At 38.9% G+C, this 19144-nt stretch overlaps 32 non-coding genes across 32 annotated transcripts; 16 read left to right on the forward strand and 16 right to left on the reverse strand.

Annotated features, from left to right (window-relative positions):
- The first annotated feature begins 266 nt into the window (after positions 1-266).
- On the forward strand, positions 267-348 carry TRNAS-GCU (transfer RNA serine (anticodon GCU)). Its single transcript has one exon. It is a non-coding gene; the product is annotated as a tRNA-Ser (tRNA).
- Positions 349-944: 596 nt separating this feature from the next.
- Positions 945-1018, reverse strand: TRNAT-AGU (transfer RNA threonine (anticodon AGU)). Its single transcript has one exon. It is a non-coding gene; the product is annotated as a tRNA-Thr (tRNA).
- Positions 1019-1465: 447 nt separating this feature from the next.
- On the forward strand, positions 1466-1547 carry TRNAS-GCU (transfer RNA serine (anticodon GCU)). Its single transcript has one exon. It is a non-coding gene; the product is annotated as a tRNA-Ser (tRNA).
- A 605-nt stretch (positions 1548-2152) lies between these two features.
- TRNAT-AGU (transfer RNA threonine (anticodon AGU)) lies at positions 2153-2226 on the reverse strand. Its single transcript has one exon. It is a non-coding gene; the product is annotated as a tRNA-Thr (tRNA).
- A 447-nt stretch (positions 2227-2673) lies between these two features.
- TRNAS-GCU (transfer RNA serine (anticodon GCU)) lies at positions 2674-2755 on the forward strand. The gene has a single exon. It is a non-coding gene; the product is annotated as a tRNA-Ser (tRNA).
- A 596-nt stretch (positions 2756-3351) lies between these two features.
- Positions 3352-3425, reverse strand: TRNAT-AGU (transfer RNA threonine (anticodon AGU)). The gene has a single exon. It is a non-coding gene; the product is annotated as a tRNA-Thr (tRNA).
- Positions 3426-3872: 447 nt separating this feature from the next.
- Positions 3873-3954, forward strand: TRNAS-GCU (transfer RNA serine (anticodon GCU)). The gene has a single exon. It is a non-coding gene; the product is annotated as a tRNA-Ser (tRNA).
- Positions 3955-4559: 605 nt separating this feature from the next.
- TRNAT-AGU (transfer RNA threonine (anticodon AGU)) lies at positions 4560-4633 on the reverse strand. Its single transcript has one exon. It is a non-coding gene; the product is annotated as a tRNA-Thr (tRNA).
- Positions 4634-5080: 447 nt separating this feature from the next.
- TRNAS-GCU (transfer RNA serine (anticodon GCU)) lies at positions 5081-5162 on the forward strand. The gene has a single exon. It is a non-coding gene; the product is annotated as a tRNA-Ser (tRNA).
- A 605-nt stretch (positions 5163-5767) lies between these two features.
- Positions 5768-5841, reverse strand: TRNAT-AGU (transfer RNA threonine (anticodon AGU)). The gene has a single exon. It is a non-coding gene; the product is annotated as a tRNA-Thr (tRNA).
- Positions 5842-6288: 447 nt separating this feature from the next.
- On the forward strand, positions 6289-6370 carry TRNAS-GCU (transfer RNA serine (anticodon GCU)). The gene has a single exon. It is a non-coding gene; the product is annotated as a tRNA-Ser (tRNA).
- A 605-nt stretch (positions 6371-6975) lies between these two features.
- TRNAT-AGU (transfer RNA threonine (anticodon AGU)) lies at positions 6976-7049 on the reverse strand. Its single transcript has one exon. It is a non-coding gene; the product is annotated as a tRNA-Thr (tRNA).
- A 447-nt stretch (positions 7050-7496) lies between these two features.
- Positions 7497-7578, forward strand: TRNAS-GCU (transfer RNA serine (anticodon GCU)). Its single transcript has one exon. It is a non-coding gene; the product is annotated as a tRNA-Ser (tRNA).
- A 605-nt stretch (positions 7579-8183) lies between these two features.
- On the reverse strand, positions 8184-8257 carry TRNAT-AGU (transfer RNA threonine (anticodon AGU)). Its single transcript has one exon. It is a non-coding gene; the product is annotated as a tRNA-Thr (tRNA).
- Positions 8258-8704: 447 nt separating this feature from the next.
- TRNAS-GCU (transfer RNA serine (anticodon GCU)) lies at positions 8705-8786 on the forward strand. The gene has a single exon. It is a non-coding gene; the product is annotated as a tRNA-Ser (tRNA).
- Positions 8787-9382: 596 nt separating this feature from the next.
- On the reverse strand, positions 9383-9456 carry TRNAT-AGU (transfer RNA threonine (anticodon AGU)). Its single transcript has one exon. It is a non-coding gene; the product is annotated as a tRNA-Thr (tRNA).
- Positions 9457-9903: 447 nt separating this feature from the next.
- On the forward strand, positions 9904-9985 carry TRNAS-GCU (transfer RNA serine (anticodon GCU)). The gene has a single exon. It is a non-coding gene; the product is annotated as a tRNA-Ser (tRNA).
- A 596-nt stretch (positions 9986-10581) lies between these two features.
- On the reverse strand, positions 10582-10655 carry TRNAT-AGU (transfer RNA threonine (anticodon AGU)). The gene has a single exon. It is a non-coding gene; the product is annotated as a tRNA-Thr (tRNA).
- Positions 10656-11102: 447 nt separating this feature from the next.
- Positions 11103-11184, forward strand: TRNAS-GCU (transfer RNA serine (anticodon GCU)). Its single transcript has one exon. It is a non-coding gene; the product is annotated as a tRNA-Ser (tRNA).
- Positions 11185-11789: 605 nt separating this feature from the next.
- Positions 11790-11863, reverse strand: TRNAT-AGU (transfer RNA threonine (anticodon AGU)). The gene has a single exon. It is a non-coding gene; the product is annotated as a tRNA-Thr (tRNA).
- A 447-nt stretch (positions 11864-12310) lies between these two features.
- On the forward strand, positions 12311-12392 carry TRNAS-GCU (transfer RNA serine (anticodon GCU)). Its single transcript has one exon. It is a non-coding gene; the product is annotated as a tRNA-Ser (tRNA).
- Positions 12393-12988: 596 nt separating this feature from the next.
- TRNAT-AGU (transfer RNA threonine (anticodon AGU)) lies at positions 12989-13062 on the reverse strand. Its single transcript has one exon. It is a non-coding gene; the product is annotated as a tRNA-Thr (tRNA).
- A 447-nt stretch (positions 13063-13509) lies between these two features.
- TRNAS-GCU (transfer RNA serine (anticodon GCU)) lies at positions 13510-13591 on the forward strand. The gene has a single exon. It is a non-coding gene; the product is annotated as a tRNA-Ser (tRNA).
- A 596-nt stretch (positions 13592-14187) lies between these two features.
- Positions 14188-14261, reverse strand: TRNAT-AGU (transfer RNA threonine (anticodon AGU)). Its single transcript has one exon. It is a non-coding gene; the product is annotated as a tRNA-Thr (tRNA).
- Positions 14262-14708: 447 nt separating this feature from the next.
- TRNAS-GCU (transfer RNA serine (anticodon GCU)) lies at positions 14709-14790 on the forward strand. The gene has a single exon. It is a non-coding gene; the product is annotated as a tRNA-Ser (tRNA).
- Positions 14791-15386: 596 nt separating this feature from the next.
- Positions 15387-15460, reverse strand: TRNAT-AGU (transfer RNA threonine (anticodon AGU)). Its single transcript has one exon. It is a non-coding gene; the product is annotated as a tRNA-Thr (tRNA).
- A 447-nt stretch (positions 15461-15907) lies between these two features.
- TRNAS-GCU (transfer RNA serine (anticodon GCU)) lies at positions 15908-15989 on the forward strand. The gene has a single exon. It is a non-coding gene; the product is annotated as a tRNA-Ser (tRNA).
- Positions 15990-16585: 596 nt separating this feature from the next.
- On the reverse strand, positions 16586-16659 carry TRNAT-AGU (transfer RNA threonine (anticodon AGU)). Its single transcript has one exon. It is a non-coding gene; the product is annotated as a tRNA-Thr (tRNA).
- Positions 16660-17106: 447 nt separating this feature from the next.
- On the forward strand, positions 17107-17188 carry TRNAS-GCU (transfer RNA serine (anticodon GCU)). The gene has a single exon. It is a non-coding gene; the product is annotated as a tRNA-Ser (tRNA).
- A 596-nt stretch (positions 17189-17784) lies between these two features.
- On the reverse strand, positions 17785-17858 carry TRNAT-AGU (transfer RNA threonine (anticodon AGU)). Its single transcript has one exon. It is a non-coding gene; the product is annotated as a tRNA-Thr (tRNA).
- A 447-nt stretch (positions 17859-18305) lies between these two features.
- TRNAS-GCU (transfer RNA serine (anticodon GCU)) lies at positions 18306-18387 on the forward strand. The gene has a single exon. It is a non-coding gene; the product is annotated as a tRNA-Ser (tRNA).
- Positions 18388-18983: 596 nt separating this feature from the next.
- On the reverse strand, positions 18984-19057 carry TRNAT-AGU (transfer RNA threonine (anticodon AGU)). The gene has a single exon. It is a non-coding gene; the product is annotated as a tRNA-Thr (tRNA).
- Positions 19058-19144: the final 87 nt, after the last annotated feature.

Genomic DNA, 19144 nt, shown 5'->3' on the forward strand with positions numbered 1-19144 from the left:
TATGACACAAAATAGGCGGATTGAAGGAATTCCACGGCAGGGCCAAAGGAGGAAAAATTAGGAATGATTGAAAAGTTGGTATTAAAACCCTGAGCACTGGTTTATTTCCTACAGAGTTTGCCCCAATCTAACTTTAAAAAATAGACACTGTAGGAGATAATATAAGGCCACTCTGACAAAAGCTGACATAAAATCTTCAGAGAAAGCACACTGACTGGTAAAAATAATCATTACATCTTATCTCCTTAGCGCATGAGCGGCATGTAGACGAGGTGGCCGAGTGGTTAAGGCGATGGACTGCTAATCCATTGTGCTCTGCATGCATGGGTTCGAATCCCATCCTCGTCGGTTTAATCTGCTTGTTACACATTGTATTGTTTTGATTTCTTTTCTAGCCCAAGCGGTAGATACTTCAAGCTTGAAAGTTTATCTTCCTTTTTAAGAAAGCTGCTATCAAACTTTGCAGAGTCAGAAGTGTAATTCCACTGGTTTTATCTTTTAATGCTTGATGCATCCTTTATTCTCTAAAGAAAATTATATCATCTAATTCCTTTTTAAGCACTTCGACAGCAGAGATTTTTTTCTCTCAACTGCACTATGTTAGGACTGTGGTAAAGACAGGTTTAATGTCATACAAGAACAAAAGTCCTCTTTTTTTGGCTAAAATGGCCCAAACTGAGGTGAAGAAAGAAAAGCACTGCTGACATTCGAAATCAAGATTTTCTGTTTACTAAACAGGCGCTTTGACCAACTAAGCTAAAGACAAAATCCACTGGTTTTATGTTTGATGCCATCTTCCTTCCTTTTTGGCCCCTATACAGAAGAAATTCTTAATCTCACAATTGCACTATCAGTAGAGACGCAGCCAAGGTAAATTTGAGGTTTTACGCAAGTGAAATTCCCATTTTTGAGATAGGAAGTTTGTTTTTCAGATGATGAAAACAAGGCACTGCTGAGATTCGAACTCAGGATCTCCTGTTTACTAGACAGGCGCTTTAACCAACTAAGCCACAGCACCACAAGCTGGAAAGCCTATGAAATCTAGGGAAGATGTCAGCACCAATCAAAACTTTCAAGTGGTTAACTTAGCAAGACAACATTGAGTTGAGTTTCATTCCATGCACACAGAAACGAGGAACAGGATGTAATTCTCAGTCATGAAGTCCAGCTTTAATTTGGGACTTATTTTTCTTCCAAGTTATGACACAAAATAGGCGGATTGAAGGAATTCCACGGCAGGGCCAATGGAGGAAAAATTAGGAATGATTGAAAAGTTGGTATTAAAACCCTGAGCACTGGTTTATTTCCTACAGAGTTTGCCCCAATCTAACTTTAAAAAATAGACACTGTAGGAGATAATATAAGGCCACTCTGACAAAAGCTGACATAAAATCTTCAGAGAAAGCACACTGACTGGTAAAAATAATCATTACATCTTATCTCCTTAGCGCATGAGTGCCATGTAGACGAGGTGGCCGAGTGGTTAAGGCGATGGACTGCTAATCCATTGTGCTCTGCATGCATGGGTTCGAATCCCATCCTCGTCGGTTTAATCTGCTTGTTACACGTTGTATTGTTTTGATTTATTTTCTAGCCCAAGCGGTAGATACTTCAAGCTTGAAAGTTTATCTTCCTTTTTAAGAAAGCTGCTATCAAACTTTGCAGAGTCAGAAGTGTAATTCCACTGGTTTTATCTTTTAATGCTTGATGCATCCTTTATTCTCTAAAGAAAATTATATCATCTAATTCCTTTTTAAGCACTTCGACAGCAGAGATTTTTTTCTCTCAACTGCACTATGTTAGGACTGTGGTAAAGACAGGTTTAATGTCATACAAGAACAAAAGTCCTCTTTCTTTGGCTAAAATGGCCCAAACTGAGGTGAAGAAAGAAAAGCACTGCTGACATTCGAAATCAAGATTTTCTGTTTACTAAACAGGCGCTTTGACCAACTAAGCTAAAGGACAAAATCCACTGGTTTTATGTTGTTATGCTTGATGCCATCTTCCTTCCTTTTTGGCCCCTATACAGAAGAAATTCTTAATCTCACAATTGCACTATCAGTAGAGACGCAGCCAAGGTAAATTTGAGGTTTTACGCAAGTGAAATTCCCATTTTTGAGATAGGAAGTTTGTTTTTCAGATGATGAAAACAAGGCACTGCTGAGATTCGAACTCAGGATCTCCTGTTTACTAGACAGGCGCTTTAACCAACTAAGCCACAGCACCACAAGCTGGAAAGCCTATGAAATCTAGGGAAGATGTCAGCACCAATCAAAACTTTCAAGTGGTTAACTTAGCAAGACAACATTGAGTTGAGTTTCATTCCATGCACACAGAAACGAGGAACAGGATGTAATTCTCAGTCATGAAGTCCAGCTTTAATTTGGGACTTATTTTTCTTCCAAGTTATGACACAAAATAGGCGGATTGAAGGAATTCCACGGCAGGGCCAAAGGAGGAAAAATTAGGAATGATTGAAAAGTTGGTATTAAAACCCTGAGCACTGGTTTATTTCCTACAGAGTTTGCCCCAATCTAACTTTAAAAAATAGACACTGTAGGAGATAATATAAGGCCACTCTGACAAAAGCTGACATAAAATCTTCAGAGAAAGCACACTGACTGGTAAAAATAATCATTACATCTTATCTCCTTAGCGCATGAGCGGCATGTAGACGAGGTGGCCGAGTGGTTAAGGCGATGGACTGCTAATCCATTGTGCTCTGCATGCATGGGTTCGAATCCCATCCTCGTCGGTTTAATCTGCTTGTTACACATTGTATTGTTTTGATTTCTTTTCTAGCCCAAGCGGTAGATACTTCAAGCTTGAAAGTTTATCTTCCTTTTTAAGAAAGCTGCTATCAAACTTTGCAGAGTCAGAAGTGTAATTCCACTGGTTTTATCTTTTAATGCTTGATGCATCCTTTATTCTCTAAAGAAAATTATATCATCTAATTCCTTTTTAAGCACTTCGACAGCAGAGATTTTTTTCTCTCAACTGCACTATGTTAGGACTGTGGTAAAGACAGGTTTAATGTCATACAAGAACAAAAGTCCTCTTTTTTTGGCTAAAATGGCCCAAACTGAGGTGAAGAAAGAAAAGCACTGCTGACATTCGAAATCAAGATTTTCTGTTTACTAAACAGGCGCTTTGACCAACTAAGCTAAAGACAAAATCCACTGGTTTTATGTTTGATGCCATCTTCCTTCCTTTTTGGCCCCTATACAGAAGAAATTCTTAATCTCACAATTGCACTATCAGTAGAGACGCAGCCAAGGTAAATTTGAGGTTTTACGCAAGTGAAATTCCCATTTTTGAGATAGGAAGTTTGTTTTTCAGATGATGAAAACAAGGCACTGCTGAGATTCGAACTCAGGATCTCCTGTTTACTAGACAGGCGCTTTAACCAACTAAGCCACAGCACCACAAGCTGGAAAGCCTATGAAATCTAGGGAAGATGTCAGCACCAATCAAAACTTTCAAGTGGTTAACTTAGCAAGACAACATTGAGTTGAGTTTCATTCCATGCACACAGAAACGAGGAACAGGATGTAATTCTCAGTCATGAAGTCCAGCTTTAATTTGGGACTTATTTTTCTTCCAAGTTATGACACAAAATAGGCGGATTGAAGGAATTCCACGGCAGGGCCAATGGAGGAAAAATTAGGAATGATTGAAAAGTTGGTATTAAAACCCTGAGCACTGGTTTATTTCCTACAGAGTTTGCCCCAATCTAACTTTAAAAAATAGACACTGTAGGAGATAATATAAGGCCACTCTGACAAAAGCTGACATAAAATCTTCAGAGAAAGCACACTGACTGGTAAAAATAATCATTACATCTTATCTCCTTAGCGCATGAGCGCCATGTAGACGAGGTGGCCGAGTGGTTAAGGCGATGGACTGCTAATCCATTGTGCTCTGCATGCATGGGTTCGAATCCCATCCTCGTCGGTTTAATCTGCTTGTTACACGTTGTATTGTTTTGATTTCTTTTCTAGCCCAAGCGGTAGATACTTCAAGCTTGAAAGTTTATCTTCCTTTTTAAGAAAGCTGCTATCAAACTTTGCAGAGTCAGAAGTGTAATTCCACTGGTTTTATCTTTTAATGCTTGATGCATCCTTTATTCTCTAAAGAAAATTATATCATCTAATTCCTTTTTAAGCACTTCGACAGCAGAGATTTTTTTCTCTCAACTGCACTATGTTAGGACTGTGGTAAAGACAGGTTTAATGTCATACAAGAACAAAAGTCCTCTTTCTTTGGCTAAAATAGCCCAAACTGAGGTGAAGAAAGAAAAGCACTGCTGACATTCGAAATCAAGATTTTCTGTTTACTAAACAGGCGCTTTGACCAACTAAGCTAAAGGACAAAATCCACTGGTTTTATGTTGTTATGCTTGATGCCATCTTCCTTCCTTTTTGGCCCCTATACAGAAGAAATTCTTAATCTCACAATTGCACTATCAGTAGAGACGCAGCCAAGGTAAATTTGAGGTTTTACGCAAGTGAAATTCCCATTTTTGAGATAGGAAGTTTGTTTTTCAGATGATGAAAACAAGGCACTGCTGAGATTCGAACTCAGGATCTCCTGTTTACTAGACAGGCGCTTTAACCAACTAAGCCACAGCACCACAAGCTGGAAAGCCTATGAAATCTAGGGAAGATGTCAGCACCAATCAAAACTTTCAAGTGGTTAACTTAGCAAGACAACATTGAGTTGAGTTTCATTCCATGCACACAGAAACGAGGAACAGGATGTAATTCTCAGTCATGAAGTCCAGCTTTAATTTGGGACTTATTTTTCTTCCAAGTTATGACACAAAATAGGCGGATTGAAGGAATTCCACGGCAGGGCCAATGGAGGAAAAATTAGGAATGATTGAAAAGTTGGTATTAAAACCCTGAGCACTGGTTTATTTCCTACAGAGTTTGCCCCAATCTAACTTTAAAAAATAGACACTGTAGGAGATAATATAAGGCCACTCTGACAAAAGCTGACATAAAATCTTCAGAGAAAGCACACTGACTGGTAAAAATAATCATTACATCTTATCTCCTTAGCGCATGAGTGCCATGTAGACGAGGTGGCCGAGTGGTTAAGGCGATGGACTGCTAATCCATTGTGCTCTGCATGCATGGGTTCGAATCCCATCCTCGTCGGTTTAATCTGCTTGTTACACGTTGTATTGTTTTGATTTATTTTCTAGCCCAAGCGGTAGATACTTCAAGCTTGAAAGTTTATCTTCCTTTTTAAGAAAGCTGCTATCAAACTTTGCAGAGTCAGAAGTGTAATTCCACTGGTTTTATCTTTTAATGCTTGATGCATCCTTTATTCTCTAAAGAAAATTATATCATCTAATTCCTTTTTAAGCACTTCGACAGCAGAGATTTTTTTCTCTCAACTGCACTATGTTAGGACTGTGGTAAAGACAGGTTTAATGTCATACAAGAACAAAAGTCCTCTTTCTTTGGCTAAAATGGCCCAAACTGAGGTGAAGAAAGAAAAGCACTGCTGACATTCGAAATCAAGATTTTCTGTTTACTAAACAGGCGCTTTGACCAACTAAGCTAAAGGACAAAATCCACTGGTTTTATGTTGTTATGCTTGATGCCATCTTCCTTCCTTTTTGGCCCCTATACAGAAGAAATTCTTAATCTCACAATTGCACTATCAGTAGAGACGCAGCCAAGGTAAATTTGAGGTTTTACGCAAGTGAAATTCCCATTTTTGAGATAGGAAGTTTGTTTTTCAGATGATGAAAACAAGGCACTGCTGAGATTCGAACTCAGGATCTCCTGTTTACTAGACAGGCGCTTTAACCAACTAAGCCACAGCACCACAAGCTGGAAAGCCTATGAAATCTAGGGAAGATGTCAGCACCAATCAAAACTTTCAAGTGGTTAACTTAGCAAGACAACATTGAGTTGAGTTTCATTCCATGCACACAGAAACGAGGAACAGGATGTAATTCTCAGTCATGAAGTCCAGCTTTAATTTGGGACTTATTTTTCTTCCAAGTTATGACACAAAATAGGCGGATTGAAGGAATTCCACGGCAGGGCCAATGGAGGAAAAATTAGGAATGATTGAAAAGTTGGTATTAAAACCCTGAGCACTGGTTTATTTCCTACAGAGTTTGCCCCAATCTAACTTTAAAAAATAGACACTGTAGGAGATAATATAAGGCCACTCTGACAAAAGCTGACATAAAATCTTCAGAGAAAGCACACTGACTGGTAAAAATAATCATTACATCTTATCTCCTTAGCGCATGAGCGCCATGTAGACGAGGTGGCCGAGTGGTTAAGGCGATGGACTGCTAATCCATTGTGCTCTGCATGCATGGGTTCGAATCCCATCCTCGTCGGTTTAATCTGCTTGTTACACGTTGTATTGTTTTGATTTCTTTTCTAGCCCAAGCGGTAGATACTTCAAGCTTGAAAGTTTATCTTCCTTTTTAAGAAAGCTGCTATCAAACTTTGCAGAGTCAGAAGTGTAATTCCACTGGTTTTATCTTTTAATGCTTGATGCATCCTTTATTCTCTAAAGAAAATTATATCATCTAATTCCTTTTTAAGCACTTCGACAGCAGAGATTTTTTTCTCTCAACTGCACTATGTTAGGACTGTGGTAAAGACAGGTTTAATGTCATACAAGAACAAAAGTCCTCTTTCTTTGGCTAAAATGGCCCAAACTGAGGTGAAGAAAGAAAAGCACTGCTGACATTCGAAATCAAGATTTTCTGTTTACTAAACAGGCGCTTTGACCAACTAAGCTAAAGGACAAAATCCACTGGTTTTATGTTGTTATGCTTGATGCCATCTTCCTTCCTTTTTGGCCCCTATACAGAAGAAATTCTTAATCTCACAATTGCACTATCAGTAGAGACGCAGCCAAGGTAAATTTGAGGTTTTACGCAAGTGAAATTCCCATTTTTGAGATAGGAAGTTTGTTTTTCAGATGATGAAAACAAGGCACTGCTGAGATTCGAACTCAGGATCTCCTGTTTACTAGACAGGCGCTTTAACCAACTAAGCCACAGCACCACAAGCTGGAAAGCCTATGAAATCTAGGGAAGATGTCAGCACCAATCAAAACTTTCAAGTGGTTAACTTAGCAAGACAACATTGAGTTGAGTTTCATTCCATGCACACAGAAACGAGGAACAGGATGTAATTCTCAGTCATGAAGTCCAGCTTTAATTTGGGACTTATTTTTCTTCCAAGTTATGACACAAAATAGGCGGATTGAAGGAATTCCACGGCAGGGCCAATGGAGGAAAAATTAGGAATGATTGAAAAGTTGGTATTAAAACCCTGAGCACTGGTTTATTTCCTACAGAGTTTGCCCCAATCTAACTTTAAAAAATAGACACTGTAGGAGATAATATAAGGCCACTCTGACAAAAGCTGACATAAAATCTTCAGAGAAAGCACACTGACTGGTAAAAATAATCATTACATCTTATCTCCTTAGCGCATGAGCGCCATGTAGACGAGGTGGCCGAGTGGTTAAGGCGATGGACTGCTAATCCATTGTGCTCTGCATGCATGGGTTCGAATCCCATCCTCGTCGGTTTAATCTGCTTGTTACACGTTGTATTGTTTTGATTTCTTTTCTAGCCCAAGCGGTAGATACTTCAAGCTTGAAAGTTTATCTTCCTTTTTAAGAAAGCTGCTATCAAACTTTGCAGAGTCAGAAGTGTAATTCCACTGGTTTTATCTTTTAATGCTTGATGCATCCTTTATTCTCTAAAGAAAATTATATCATCTAATTCCTTTTTAAGCACTTCGACAGCAGAGATTTTTTTCTCTCAACTGCACTATGTTAGGACTGTGGTAAAGACAGGTTTAATGTCATACAAGAACAAAAGTCCTCTTTCTTTGGCTAAAATGGCCCAAACTGAGGTGAAGAAAGAAAAGCACTGCTGACATTCGAAATCAAGATTTTCTGTTTACTAAACAGGCGCTTTGACCAACTAAGCTAAAGGACAAAATCCACTGGTTTTATGTTGTTATGCTTGATGCCATCTTCCTTCCTTTTTGGCCCCTATACAGAAGAAATTCTTAATCTCACAATTGCACTATCAGTAGAGACGCAGCCAAGGTAAATTTGAGGTTTTACGCAAGTGAAATTCCCATTTTTGAGATAGGAAGTTTGTTTTTCAGATGATGAAAACAAGGCACTGCTGAGATTCGAACTCAGGATCTCCTGTTTACTAGACAGGCGCTTTAACCAACTAAGCCACAGCACCACAAGCTGGAAAGCCTATGAAATCTAGGGAAGATGTCAGCACCAATCAAAACTTTCAAGTGGTTAACTTAGCAAGACAACATTGAGTTGAGTTTCATTCCATGCACACAGAAACGAGGAACAGGATGTAATTCTCAGTCATGAAGTCCAGCTTTAATTTGGGACTTATTTTTCTTCCAAGTTATGACACAAAATAGGCGGATTGAAGGAATTCCACGGCAGGGCCAAAGGAGGAAAAATTAGGAATGATTGAAAAGTTGGTATTAAAACCCTGAGCACTGGTTTATTTCTTACAGAGTTTGCCCCATTCTAACTTTAAAAAATAGACAATGTAGGAGATAATATAAGGCCACTCTGACAAAAGCTGACATAAAATCTTCAGAGAAAGCACACTGACTGGTAAAAATAATCATTACATCTTATCTCCTTAGCGCATGAGCGGCATGTAGACGAGGTGGCCGAGTGGTTAAGGCGATGGACTGCTAATCCATTGTGCTCTGCATGCATGGGTTCGAATCCCATCCTCGTCGGTTTAATCTGCTTGTTACACATTGTATTGTTTTGATTTCTTTTCTAGCCCAAGCGGTAGATACTTCAAGCTTGAAAGTTTATCTTCCTTTTTAAGAAAGCTGCTATCAAACTTTGCAGAGTCAGAAGTGTAATTCCACTGGTTTTATCTTTTAATGCTTGATGCATCCTTTATTCTCTAAAGAAAATTATATCATCTAATTCCTTTTTAAGCACTTCGACAGCAGAGATTTTTTTCTCTCAACTGCACTATGTTAGGACTGTGGTAAAGACAGGTTTAATGTCATACAAGAACAAAAGTCCTCTTTTTTTGGCTAAAATGGCCCAAACTGAGGTGAAGAAAGAAAAGCACTGCTGACATTCGAAATCAAGATTTTCTGTTTACTAAACAGGCGCTTTGACCAACTAAGCTAAAGACAAAATCCACTGGTTTTATGTTTGATGCCATCTTCCTTCCTTTTTGGCCCCTATACAGAAGAAATTCTTAATCTCACAATTGCACTATCAGTAGAGACGCAGCCAAGGTAAATTTGAGGTTTTACGCAAGTGAAATTCCCATTTTTAAGATAGGAAGTTTGTTTTTCAGATGATGAAAACAAGGCACTGCTGAGATTCGAACTCAGGATCTCCTGTTTACTAGACAGGCGCTTTAACCAACTAAGCCACAGCACCACAAGCTGGAAAGCCTATGAAATCTAGGGAAGATGTCAGCACCAATCAAAACTTTCAAGTGGTTAACTTAGCAAGACAACATTGAGTTGAGTTTCATTCCATGCACACAGAAACGAGGAACAGGATGTAATTCTCAGTCATGAAGTCCAGCTTTAATTTGGGACTTATTTTTCTTCCAAGTTATGACACAAAATAGGCGGATTGAAGGAATTCCACGGCAGGGCCAATGGAGGAAAAATTAGGAATGATTGAAAAGTTGGTATTAAAACCCTGAGCACTGGTTTATTTCCTACAGAGTTTGCCCCAATCTAACTTTAAAAAATAGACACTGTAGGAGATAATATAAGGCCACTCTGACAAAAGCTGACATAAAATCTTCAGAGAAAGCACACTGACTGGTAAAAATAATCATTACATCTTATCTCCTTAGCGCATGAGCGCCATGTAGACGAGGTGGCCGAGTGGTTAAGGCGATGGACTGCTAATCCATTGTGCTCTGCATGCATGGGTTCGAATCCCATCCTCGTCGGTTTAATCTGCTTGTTACACGTTGTATTGTTTTGATTTCTTTTCTAGCCCAAGCGGTAGATACTTCAAGCTTGAAAGTTTATCTTCCTTTTTAAGAAAGCTGCTATCAAACTTTGCAGAGTCAGAAGTGTAATTCCACTGGTTTTATCTTTTAATGCTTGATGCATCCTTTATTCTCTAAAGAAAATTATATCATCTAATTCCTTTTTAAGCACTTCGACAGCAGAGATTTTTTTCTCTCAACTGCACTATGTTAGGACTGTGGTAAAGACAGGTTTAATGTCATACAAGAACAAAAGTCCTCTTTTTTTGGCTAAAATGGCCCAAACTGAGGTGAAGAAAGAAAAGCACTGCTGACATTCGAAATCAAGATTTTCTGTTTACTAAACAGGCGCTTTGACCAACTAAGCTAAAGACAAAATCCACTGGTTTTATGTTTGATGCCATCTTCCTTCCTTTTTGGCCCCTATACAGAAGAAATTCTTAATCTCACAATTGCACTATCAGTAGAGACGCAGCCAAGGTAAATTTGAGGTTTTACGCAAGTGAAATTCCCATTTTTAAGATAGGAAGTTTGTTTTTCAGATGATGAAAACAAGGCACTGCTGAGATTCGAACTCAGGATCTCCTGTTTACTAGACAGGCGCTTTAACCAACTAAGCCACAGCACCACAAGCTGGAAAGCCTATGAAATCTAGGGAAGATGTCAGCACCAATCAAAACTTTCAAGTGGTTAACTTAGCAAGACAACATTGAGTTGAGTTTCATTCCATGCACACAGAAACGAGGAACAGGATGTAATTCTCAGTCATGAAGTCCAGCTTTAATTTGGGACTTATTTTTCTTCCAAGTTATGACACAAAATAGGCGGATTGAAGGAATTCCACGGCAGGGCCAAAGGAGGAAAAATTAGGAATGATTGAAAAGTTGGTATTAAAACCCTGAGCACTGGTTTATTTCCTACAGAGTTTGCCCCAATCTAACTTTAAAAAATAGACACTGTAGGAGATAATATAAGGCCACTCTGACAAAAGCTGACATAAAATCTTCAGAGAAAGCACACTGACTGGTAAAAATAATCATTACATCTTATCTCCTTAGCGCATGAGCGGCATGTAGACGAGGTGGCCGAGTGGTTAAGGCGATGGACTGCTAATCCATTGTGCTCTGCATGCATGGGTTCGAATCCCATCCTCGTTGGTTTAATCTGCTTGTTACACGTTGTATTGTTTTGATTTCTTTTCTAGCCCAAGCGGTAGATACTTCAAGCTTGAATGTTTATCTTCCTTTTTAAGAAAGCTGCTATCAAACTTTGCAGAGTCAGAAGTGTAATTCCACTGGTTTTATCTTTTAATGCTTGATGCATCCTTTATTCTCTAAAGAAAATTATATCATCTAATTCCTTTTTAAGCACTTCGACAGCAGAGATTTTTTTCTCTCAACTGCACTATGTTAGGACTGTGGTAAAGACAGGTTTAATGTCATACAAGAACAAAAGTCCTCTTTCTTTGGCTAAAATGGCCCAAACTGAGGTGAAGAAAGAAAAGCACTGCTGACATTCGAAATCAAGATTTTCTGTTTACTAAACAGGCGCTTTGACCAACTAAGCTAAAGGACAAAATCCACTGGTTTTATGTTGTTATGCTTGATGCCATCTTCCTTCCTTTTTGGCCCCTATACAGAAGAAATTCTTAATCTCACAATTGCACTATCAGTAGAGACGCAGCCAAGGTAAATTTGAGGTTTTACGCAAGTGAAATTCCCATTTTTGAGATAGGAAGTTTGTTTTTCAGATGATGAAAACAAGGCACTGCTGAGATTCGAACTCAGGATCTCCTGTTTACTAGACAGGCGCTTTAACCAACTAAGCCACAGCACCACAAGCTGGAAAGCCTATGAAATCTAGGGAAGATGTCAGCACCAATCAAAACTTTCAAGTGGTTAACTTAGCAAGACAACATTGAGTTGAGTTTCATTCCATGCACACAGAAACGAGGAACAGGATGTAATTCTCAGTCATGAAGTCCAGCTTTAATTTGGGACTTATTTTTCTTCCAAGTTATGACACAAAATAGGCGGATTGAAGGAATTCCACGGCAGGGCCAATGGAGGAAAAATTAGGAATGATTGAAAAGTTGGTATTAAAACCCTGAGCACTGGTTTATTTCCTACAGAGTTTGCCCCAATCTAACTTTAAAAAATAGACACTGTAGGAGATAATATAAGGCCACTCTGACAAAAGCTGACATAAAATCTTCAGAGAAAGCACACTGACTGGTAAAAATAATCATTACATCTTATCTCCTTAGCGCATGAGCGGCATGTAGACGAGGTGGCCGAGTGGTTAAGGCGATGGACTGCTAATCCATTGTGCTCTGCATGCATGGGTTCGAATCCCATCCTCGTCGGTTTAATCTGCTTGTTACACGTTGTATTGTTTTGATTTCTTTTCTAGCCCAAGCGGTAGATACTTCAAGCTTGAAAGTTTATCTTCCTTTTTAAGAAAGCTGCTATCAAACTTTGCAGAGTCAGAAGTGTAATTCCACTGGTTTTATCTTTTAATGCTTGATGCATCCTTTATTCTCTAAAGAAAATGATATCATCTAATTCCTTTTTAAGCACTTCGACAGCAGAGATTTTTTTCTCTCAACTGCACTATGTTAGGACTGTGGTAAAGACAGGTTTAATGTCATACAAGAACAAAAGTCCTCTTTTTTTGGCTAAAATGGCCCAAACTGAGGTGAAGAAAGAAAAGCACTGCTGACATTCGAAATCAAGATTTTCTGTTTACTAAACAGGCGCTTTGACCAACTAAGCTAAAGACAAAATCCACTGGTTTTATGTTTGATGCCATCTTCCTTCCTTTTTGGCCCCTATACAGAAGAAATTCTTAATCTCACAATTGCACTATCAGTAGAGACGCAGCCAAGGTAAATTTGAGGTTTTACGCAAGTGAAATTCCCATTTTTAAGATAGGAAGTTTGTTTTTCAGATGATGAAAACAAGGCACTGCTGAGATTCGAACTCAGGATCTCCTGTTTACTAGACAGGCGCTTTAACCAACTAAGCCACAGCACCACAAGCTGGAAAGCCTATGAAATCTAGGGAAGATGTCAGCACCAATCAAAACTTTCAAGTGGTTAACTTAGCAAGACAACATTGAGTTGAGTTTCATTCCATGCACACAGAAACGTGGAACAGGATGTCTTTCTCAGTCATGAAGTCCAGCTTTAATTTGGGACTTATTTTTCTTCCAAGTTATGACACAAAATAGGCGGATTGAAGGAATTCCACGGCAGGGCCAAAGGAGGAAAAATTAGGAATGATTGAAAAGTTGGTATTAAAACCCTGAGCACTGGTTTATTTCTTACAGAGTTTGCCCCATTCTAACTTTAAAAAATAGACACTGTAGGAGATAATATAAGGCCACTCTGACAAAAGCTGACATAAAATCTTCAGAGAAAGCACACTGACTGGTAAAAATAATCATTACATCTTATCTCCTTAGCGCATGAGCGCCATGTAGACGAGGTGGCCGAGTGGTTAAGGCGATGGACTGCTAATCCATTGTGCTCTGCATGCATGGGTTCGAATCCCATCCTCGTCGGTTTAATCTGCTTGTTACACGTTGTATTGTTTTGATTTCTTTTCTAGCCCAAGCGGTAGATACTTCAAGCTTGAAAGTTTATCTTCCTTTTTAAGAAAGCTGCTATCAAACTTTGCAGAGTCAGAAGTGTAATTCCACTGGTTTTATCTTTTAATGCTTGATGCATCCTTTATTCTCTAAAGAAAATGATATCATCTAATTCCTTTTTAAGCACTTCGACAGCAGAGATTTTTTTCTCTCAACTGCACTATGTTAGGACTGTGGTAAAGACAGGTTTAATGTCATACAAGAACAAAAGTCCTCTTTTTTTGGCTAAAATGGCCCAAACTGAGGTGAAGAAAGAAAAGCACTGCTGACATTCGAAATCAAGATTTTCTGTTTACTAAACAGGCGCTTTGACCAAGTAAGCTAAAGACAAAATCCACTGGTTTTATGTTTGATGCCATCTTCCTTCCTTTTTGGCCCCTATACAGAAGAAATTCTTAATCTCACAATTGCACTATCAGTAGAGACGCAGCCAAGGTAAATTTGAGGTTTTACGCAAGTGAAATTCCCATTTTTAAGATAGGAAGTTTGTTTTCCAGATGATGAAAACAAGGCACTGCTGAGATTCGAACTCAGGATCTCCTGTTTACTAGACAGGCGCTTTAACCAACTAAGCCACAGCACCACAAGCTGGAAAGCCTATGAAATCTAGGGAAGATGTCAGCACCAATCAAAACTTTCAAGTGGTTAACTTAGCAAGACAACATTGAGTTGAGTTTCATTCCATGCACACAGAAACGTGGAACAGGATGTCTTTCTCAGTCATGAAGTCCAGCTTTAATTTGGGACTTATTTTTCTTCCAAGTTATGACACAAAATAGGCGGATTGAAGGAATTCCACGGCAGGGCCAAAGGAGGAAAAATTAGGAATGATTGAAAAGTTGGTATTAAAACCCTGAGCACTGGTTTATTTCTTACAGAGTTTGCCCCATTCTAACTTTAAAAAATAGACACTGTAGGAGATAATATAAGGCCACTCTGACAAAAGCTGACATAAAATCTTCAGAGAAAGCACACTGACTGGTAAAAATAATCATTACATCTTATCTCCTTAGCGCATGAGCGCCATGTAGACGAGGTGGCCGAGTGGTTAAGGCGATGGACTGCTAATCCATTGTGCTCTGCATGCATGGGTTCGAATCCCATCCTCGTCGGTTTAATCTGCTTGTTACACGTTGTATTGTTTTGATTTCTTTTCTAGCCCAAGCGGTAGATACTTCAAGCTTGAAAGTTTATCTTCCTTTTTAAGAAAGCTGCTATCAAACTTTGCAGAGTCAGAAGTGTAATTCCACTGGTTTTATCTTTTAATGCTTGATGCATCCTTTATTCTCTAAAGAAAATGATATCATCTAATTCCTTTTTAAGCACTTCGACAGCAGAGATTTTTTTCTCTCAACTGCACTATGTTAGGACTGTGGTAAAGACAGGTTTAATGTCATACAAGAACAAAAGTCCTCTTTTTTTGGCTAAAATGGCCCAAACTGAGGTGAAGAAAGAAAAGCACTGCTGACATTCGAAATCAAGATTTTCTGTTTACTAAACAGGCGCTTTGACCAAGTAAGCTAAAGACAAAATCCACTGGTTTTATGTTTGATGCCATCTTCCTTCCTTTTTGGCCCCTATACAGAAGAAATTCTTAATCTCACAATTGCACTATCAGTAGAGACGCAGCCAAGGTAAATTTGAGGTTTTACGCAAGTGAAATTCCCATTTTTAAGATAGGAAGTTTGTTTTCCAGATGATGAAAACAAGGCACTGCTGAGATTCGAACTCAGGATCTCCTGTTTACTAGACAGGCGCTTTAACCAACTAAGCCACAGCACCACAAGCTGGAAAGCCTATGAAATCTAGGGAAGATGTCAGCACCAATCAAAACTTTCAAGTGGTTAACTTAGCAAGACAACATTGAGTTGAGTTTCATTCCATGCACACAGAAACGTGGAACAGGATGTCTTTCTCAGTCATGAAGTCCAGCTTTAATTTGGGACTTATTTTTCTTCCAAGTTATGACACAAAATAGGCGGATTGAAGGAATTCCACGGCAGGGCCAAAGGAGGAAAAATTAGGAATGATTGAAAAGTTGGTATTAAAACCCTGAGCACTGGTTTATTTCTTACAGAGTTTGCCCCATTCTAACTTTAAAAAATAGACACTGTAGGAGATAATATAAGGCCACTCTGACAAAAGCTGACATAAAATCTTCAGAGAAAGCACACTGACTGGTAAAAATAATCATTACATCTTATCTCCTTAGCGCATGAGCGCCATGTAGACGAGGTGGCCGAGTGGTTAAGGCGATGGACTGCTAATCCATTGTGCTCTGCATGCATGGGTTCGAATCCCATCCTCGTCGGTTTAATCTGCTTGTTACACGTTGTATTGTTTTGATTTCTTTTCTAGCCCAAGCGGTAGATACTTCAAGCTTGAAAGTTTATCTTCCTTTTTAAGAAAGCTGCTATCAAACTTTGCAGAGTCAGAAGTGTAATTCCACTGGTTTTATCTTTTAATGCTTGATGCATCCTTTATTCTCTAAAGAAAATGATATCATCTAATTCCTTTTTAAGCACTTCGACAGCAGAGATTTTTTTCTCTCAACTGCACTATGTTAGGACTGTGGTAAAGACAGGTTTAATGTCATACAAGAACAAAAGTCCTCTTTTTTTGGCTAAAATGGCCCAAACTGAGGTGAAGAAAGAAAAGCACTGCTGACATTCGAAATCAAGATTTTCTGTTTACTAAACAGGCGCTTTGACCAAGTAAGCTAAAGACAAAATCCACTGGTTTTATGTTTGATGCCATCTTCCTTCCTTTTTGGCCCCTATACAGAAGAAATTCTTAATCTCACAATTGCACTATCAGTAGAGACGCAGCCAAGGTAAATTTGAGGTTTTACGCAAGTGAAATTCCCATTTTTAAGATAGGAAGTTTGTTTTCCAGATGATGAAAACAAGGCACTGCTGAGATTCGAACTCAGGATCTCCTGTTTACTAGACAGGCGCTTTAACCAACTAAGCCACAGCACCACAAGCTGGAAAGCCTATGAAATCTAGGGAAGATGTCAGCACCAATCAAAACTTTCAAGTGGTTAACTTAGCAAGACAACATTGAGTTGAGTTTCATTCCATGCACACAGAAACGTGGAACAGGATGTCTTTCTCAGTCATGAAGTCCAGCTTTAATTTGGGACTTATTTTTCTTCCAAGTTATGACACAAAATAGGCGGATTGAAGGAATTCCACGGCAGGGCCAAAGGAGGAAAAATTAGGAATGATTGAAAAGTTGGTATTAAAACCCTGAGCACTGGTTTATTTCTTACAGAGTTTGCCCCATTCTAACTTTAAAAAATAGACACTGTAGGAGATAATATAAGGCCACTCTGACAAAAGCTGACATAAAATCTTCAGAGAAAGCACACTGACTGGTAAAAATAATCATTACATCTTATCTCCTTAGCGCATGAGCGCCATGTAGACGAGGTGGCCGAGTGGTTAAGGCGATGGACTGCTAATCCATTGTGCTCTGCATGCATGGGTTCGAATCCCATCCTCGTCGGTTTAATCTGCTTGTTACACGTTGTATTGTTTTGATTTCTTTTCTAGCCCAAGCGGTAGATACTTCAAGCTTGAAAGTTTATCTTCCTTTTTAAGAAAGCTGCTATCAAACTTTGCAGAGTCAGAAGTGTAATTCCACTGGTTTTATCTTTTAATGCTTGATGCATCCTTTATTCTCTAAAGAAAATGATATCATCTAATTCCTTTTTAAGCACTTCGACAGCAGAGATTTTTTTCTCTCAACTGCACTATGTTAGGACTGTGGTAAAGACAGGTTTAATGTCATACAAGAACAAAAGTCCTCTTTTTTTGGCTAAAATGGCCCAAACTGAGGTGAAGAAAGAAAAGCACTGCTGACATTCGAAATCAAGATTTTCTGTTTACTAAACAGGCGCTTTGACCAAGTAAGCTAAAGACAAAATCCACTGGTTTTATGTTTGATGCCATCTTCCTTCCTTTTTGGCCCCTATACAGAAGAAATTCTTAATCTCACAATTGCACTATCAGTAGAGACGCAGCCAAGGTAAATTTGAGGTTTTACGCAAGTGAAATTCCCATTTTTAAGATAGGAAGTTTGTTTTTCAGATGATGAAAACAAGGCACTGCTGAGATTCGAACTCAGGATCTCCTGTTTACTAGACAGGCGCTTTAACCAACTAAGCCACAGCACCACAAGCTGGAAAGCCTATGAAATCTAGGGAAGATGTCAGCACCAATCAAAACTTTCAAGTGGTTAACTTAGCAAGACAACATTGAGTTGAGTTTCATTCCATGCACACAGAAACGTGGAACAGGATGTCTTTCTCAGTCATGAAGTCCAGCTTTAATTTGGGACTTATTTTTCTTCCAAGTTATGACACAAAATAGGCGGATTGAAGGAATTCCACGGCAGGGCCAAAGGAGGAAAAATTAGGAATGATTGAAAAGTTGGTATTAAAACCCTGAGCACTGGTTTATTTCTTACAGAGTTTGCCCCATTCTAACTTTAAAAAATAGACACTGTAGGAGATAATATAAGGCCACTCTGACAAAAGCTGACATAAAATCTTCAGAGAAAGCACACTGACTGGTAAAAATAATCATTACATCTTATCTCCTTAGCGCATGAGCGCCATGTAGACGAGGTGGCCGAGTGGTTAAGGCGATGGACTGCTAATCCATTGTGCTCTGCATGCATGGGTTCGAATCCCATCCTCGTCGGTTTAATCTGCTTGTTACACGTTGTATTGTTTTGATTTCTTTTCTAGCCCAAGCGGTAGATACTTCAAGCTTGAAAGTTTATCTTCCTTTTTAAGAAAGCTGCTATCAAACTTTGCAGAGTCAGAAGTGTAATTCCACTGGTTTTATCTTTTAATGCTTGATGCATCCTTTATTCTCTAAAGAAAATGATATCATCTAATTCCTTTTTAAGCACTTCGACAGCAGAGATTTTTTTCTCTCAACTGCACTATGTTAGGACTGTGGTAAAGACAGGTTTAATGTCATACAAGAACAAAAGTCCTCTTTTTTTGGCTAAAATGGCCCAAACTGAGGTGAAGAAAGAAAAGCACTGCTGACATTCGAAATCAAGATTTTCTGTTTACTAAACAGGCGCTTTGACCAAGTAAGCTAAAGACAAAATCCACTGGTTTTATGTTTGATGCCATCTTCCTTCCTTTTTGGCCCCTATACAGAAGAAATTCTTAATCTCACAATTGCACTATCAGTAGAGACGCAGCCAAGGTAAATTTGAGGTTTTACGCAAGTGAAATTCCCATTTTTAAGATAGGAAGTTTGTTTTTCAGATGATGAAAACAAGGCACTGCTGAGATTCGAACTCAGGATCTCCTGTTTACTAGACAGGCGCTTTAACCAACTAAGCCACAGCACCACAAGCTGGAAAGCCTATGAAATCTAGGGAAGATGTCAGCACCAATCAAAACTTTCAAGTGGTTAACTTAGCAAGACAACATTGAGT

This window comes from Ranitomeya variabilis, chromosome 7 (assembly GCF_051348905.1).
Source record: "Ranitomeya variabilis isolate aRanVar5 chromosome 7, aRanVar5.hap1, whole genome shotgun sequence".
NCBI classification, from domain to species: Eukaryota; Metazoa; Chordata; class Amphibia; order Anura; family Dendrobatidae; genus Ranitomeya; species Ranitomeya variabilis.